General features: G+C 58.0%; 1 pseudogene; it reads right to left on the bottom strand.

The window, feature by feature from the left end:
- The window catches only part of LOC124417240, a 5,216-nt pseudogene extending 3,816 nt beyond the window's left edge, over positions 1-1,400 (bottom strand).
- Between the last annotated feature and the right edge of the window lie 3,294 nt (positions 1,401-4,694).

Below are 4,694 nucleotides of genomic sequence, written 5' to 3'. Positions count from 1 at the left end.
CACTGTCTAAATCCACCCTCTTCCACTCTAAAGCCATTTCCCCTCCTCCTGTCGCTCCACGCCCTTACAAACAGGCCCCATCCCAGCTTTCCTGGAGGCCCCCTTCAGGTACAGCCCATGACTTCGGGTACGCTTAGCTGGGCAGCAATGGAAGCTGCTGGCAGCTCACACAGTGCCTCCGTGCAGAAGAGGCCTCTGCACAGCCACAACCTTCCCGGGATCTGCACTGGCCAACACCTTCAGGGAGTCACACGCCTTCGGGAACTCCTTCGTTTCTTTCTCTGCCCATCCTGCCAAGCGCGCTGCCCATCGTAAAGACGCGGAGTTTGCAGTAAGCAAAGCGTGCTCTATTGCAGCTGCTGCCATCGCTTCCCGCAGCGTTGTGGGACGGGACGGGACGGGACGGGACGGGACGGGACGGGACGGGGAGCGCTGCCCCAGGCCACGGAAGCACCGCCATTCTTTCTCCATCAGCCCCCTCCCCTTCCACGCCCGTCCACACTGCGCTTCCGCTCCAGGCCGGATGTGATGTCATCACCGGGCGCCGCGGCGGGCCGTGAAGGCGTCCCCACAGCGGAGCGCCGGGCTCGTTCCCCGCCGTGTCCCTGCGCTTCCTGCGCTGCTTCACGGCCTGCGGACGCACCGGGCCGCGTTTCCCGCGGTTGCTGCCCGCTGTCCCCCGTGGGCGAAGCGCCGCCCGGCCGACGGCTGAGATCCTCTCCCGTGTCTCGCGGTTCCCGCGGGACGGTCGCCGTTTGCCGTCGGCCGCCTCGGCCTCTTCGTGCCCCAATGGGAGCTGCCGAGTCCCGGCTTGACCCAGCGATGGAGCACCTGGGAAAGGAGCGGGCAGCCCTGGCGGCACAGCTGGAGGCGGTGCAGCGGTGTGAGCGGGAGGGGCGGAGCCTGCCCGCACTGCTCTGAGACCTCATGGAAGGGCTGAGAGCGGCTGGGAAGGCTCTGTGCGTGGAGATCCCTCCCTGGGGGGGTATCTCCCCGTGAGCCGAGATGTTCGCAGACCGCTGAGCGTTCCTTTCCTGTTTGTTCCCTTTGCCATTCCTCTCCTGTATCGCCTTTCCACCGTGCTGTTCTTTCCCACTGTGACAGCCGCCCCATAGCAGCACCGCCCCACAGCCTCACCGCCCCAAAGCCTCACCGCCCCAAAGCCTCACCGCCCCAAAGCCTCACCGCCCCATAGCAGCACCGCCCCATAGCAGCACCGCCTCAAAGCCTCACTGCCCCATAGCAACACTGCCCATAGCAGCACCGCCCCAAAGCCTCACTGCCCCATAGCAGCACCGCCCCATAGCAGCACCGCCCCAAAGCCTCACTGCCCCATAGCAGCACCGCCCCAAAGCCTCACTGCCCCGTAGGTGCACTGCCCCGTAGCTGCACCACTCCATTGTGTCTCTACCCCATAACGTTGCCCAATATTGTCACTGCCCCATAGCATCGCTGCCTGCATGGGAACTGCTGAGTCCCAGCCTGACCCTCTCATGGATCACCTGGGAAAGGACCGCTCAGCACTGGCAGCAGAGCTGAAGGCGATGCAGCTGTGCAGCAGGAAGGGTTTGAGCCTGGCTGCACTCCTCTTAGACCCCATAGAAGAGCTGACAGCCACTGGGTGAGGATTTCTGGTTGGGGATCCCTCCTTGGCGGAGTTTTCCCCTGCGATCGTGGAGTGTTCTGAAAGGGGTGAGCAATCTGCTTCCCTTCCTCTATTGCACCTCCTGTCTGTGTGATGAAATTGACAACAAACAAAACGCTTCAGTTTCTCTCTTGGGATACGGTATAGTCGCTTCTTATTCTTTCTTTGTTTCATACATGGGAAAGCAGGGGTCAAACTCCCCCTGTTTTCCCAAATTTTCCTGTGGTACAGAACTTCAGGATGTGTTTTTAGGGTCTTGATTGAAAAACAGCACAGAAGAGAAGGGGTTGGACTGGATGATCTTGTAGGTCTTCTCCAACCCTGGTCATTCTATGATTCTATCAAGTGATCAGCAGGACATTGGAGAGGTGATTTTGTCTTTATTTTCCTGGCTGTAAAAATGCTGTTATTTGGGCCCTCTCCCAGCACACACACAACGTGCAGTTGAGGTCTCCCGTGCCTGGAAAGAGTTACAGAATCATAGAATGGCTGAAGCTGAAGCTGAAGGGGTCCTTCAGGCCCATGTGGTTCCAGCCCCCTGCTGTGGGCTGCTTGTCCCCCACCAGATCAGGCTGCTCAGGGTCTCATCCAGCCTGTCCTGGGATGCTCCCGGAGGGGGGTTATCCACGGCTTCTCCTGGCAGCCTGTGCTGGGACCTCACCTTTGAGTAAAACATTACCCTCTTACATCTAACCTAAATTTCTCCACTTTTAGTGTAAAAAAAAAAGTCTCTGAGGGAAGGGCTGTGCGTGGCAGGGAGCTTCACCGAGCCACGGGGCTGAAGCCTTGAGAAGTTTTTGGGTGAACGTGGTGTAGAGCAAACAAAGGCGGTGACACGGCCTTTATTTGAGAAATAGGTGCTGTAGGGAAAGATATCAGAGAGAAATGAACTCACCCCTCCCAGTAACAGTTTGGAGAAAGGGGTGAGCTGAGGAACGCAGCGTTCATCCTTGTGCTGCAGGAGGAAAGGGTGGGGGAAAGGGAGCCTGCGCAGACTCAGACAGCACTGTGCTCCCAGAGGCATCACTGAGACAGAAAGGGTGGCTCCAGCCCCCGTCCGCTCCAGGCAGTCACGTGCTCATAGAATCATAGAATCCTAGAATCGCTAAGGTTGGAAAAGACCCACAGGATCATCCTGTCCAACCATTTGCCCTTCACCAATGGTTCTCGCTAAACCATGTCCCTCAACACAACGTCCAAACGCTCTTTGAACACCACCAGGCTCGGTGACTCCACCACCTCTCTGGGCAGCCCATTCCAGTGCCTGACCACCCTTTCAGAGAAGGAGTATTTCCTAACGTCCAGCCTGAATCTTCCCGGCGCAGCTTGAAGCCATTCCCTCTCGTCCTATCACTGTCACATGAGAGAAGAGGCTGACCCCCAGCTCACTACAGCCTCCCTTCTGATAGTTATAGAGAGCAATAAGGTCTCCCCTGAGCCTCCTCTTCTCTAGACTGAACAACCCCAGCTCCTACAGCTGCTCTTCATAAGGCCTGTGCTCCAGAGCCCTCACCAGCTTTGTTGCCCTCCTCTGGACACGCTCCAGGGCCTCGATGTCTTTCTTACAGTGAAGGGCCCAAAACTGGACACAGTACTGAAGGTGCAGCCTCACCAGTGCTGAGTACGGGGGGATAATTACTTCCCTGTTCCTGCTGGCCACACTGTTTCTGATACAAGCCAGGATGCCATTGGCCTTCTTGGCCACCTGGGCACACTGCTGGCTCATGTTCAGTCTAGCGTCAATCAACACCCCCAGGTCCATTTCCTCTACACAGTCTTCCAGCCACTCTGCCCCAAGCCTGTCGCGTTGCCTGGGGTTATTATGGCCAAAGTGCAGGACCCGGCATTTGGTCTTGTTGAATCCCATCCCATTGGCTTCAGCCCAGCTATCCAACCTATCCAGATCCCTCTGTAAGGCCTCGCTACCCTCAGGCAGATCAACACTTCCAGCCAGCTTGGTGTCATCTGCAAACTTACTGAGGGTGCACTCAATGCCCTCATCCAGGTCATCAATAAAGATATTAAACAGGACAGGCCCCAGCACCGACCCCTGGGGAACACCACTCGTGACCGGTCGCCAGCTGGATTGAACTCCATTCACCACCACTCTCTGGGCCCGGCCCCTCCAGCCAGTTCTACCCAGCAAAGAATGTATCTGTCCAAGCCACGATCTGCCAGCTTCTGGAGGAGATACTGTGCGAGACAGTGTCAAAGGCTTTGCTGAAGTCTAGGGAGACCAATCAACAGCCTTTCCCTCATCCAGCAGACGGGTCACTGGATCATAGAAGGAGATCAGGTTGGTCAAGCAGGACCTGCCCTTCGTGAACCCATGCTGGCTAGGCCTGATCCCCCCGGTTGACCTGCATGTGCCGCGTGATCTCCCTCAAGACAATCTGCTCCATAATCTTCCCCGGCACCGAGGTCAGGCTAACAGGCCTGTAGTTCGCCGGATCCTCCCTGCAGCCCTTCTTGTAGATGGGATTCACATTGCAAGCCTCCAGACTTCTGGGACCTCACCCGTCAACAAGGAGCACTGATAGATGATGGAAAGCGGCTCGGCTATCACCTCTGCCAGTTCTCTCAGCACTCTCGGGTGAATCTCATCCGGTCCCATGGACTTGTGGCAGTCCAGTTGGAGTAGCAGTCTCTAAACTGTTACCTCCTGAATTGTGGGGGGTTTAGCAGAGCTGAGGGTGCTGCTCGTAGCCGCTGCCCTCGGGATCATTCCCCGTCCGGTGGGGATCAGTGGTGATCCTTTCCACCCTTGTGGTCTCTGTGCCTCTCTGCACCCAACCTATCCTTGCTGGGAGGAGCGTTCCGTGCCCCCCACACCGGTGGTGCTCCCATCGCGGCCCTCGACCGCGCTCTGGCGGACGGCTCCTTTCCTTCTTCCGGGGTCGCCGCACGGAACCCTCGTCCCCTCCCGTCCTCCGAGCTTTCGCTTTCACTTTGACAACCTTCGCGAGCGAGATCTGCCTGGCGCCCGGTGACGTCACCCGCGGTCACGGACTCCATTGGCGGGGAGAGGCGGAGGCACCAATAATGACAC

Source organism: Gallus gallus, chromosome 16 (genome assembly GCF_016699485.2).
Source record: "Gallus gallus isolate bGalGal1 chromosome 16, bGalGal1.mat.broiler.GRCg7b, whole genome shotgun sequence".
Taxonomy (NCBI): domain Eukaryota; kingdom Metazoa; phylum Chordata; class Aves; order Galliformes; family Phasianidae; genus Gallus; species Gallus gallus.
This window is presented reverse-complemented; position numbering and strand designations above follow the sequence as displayed.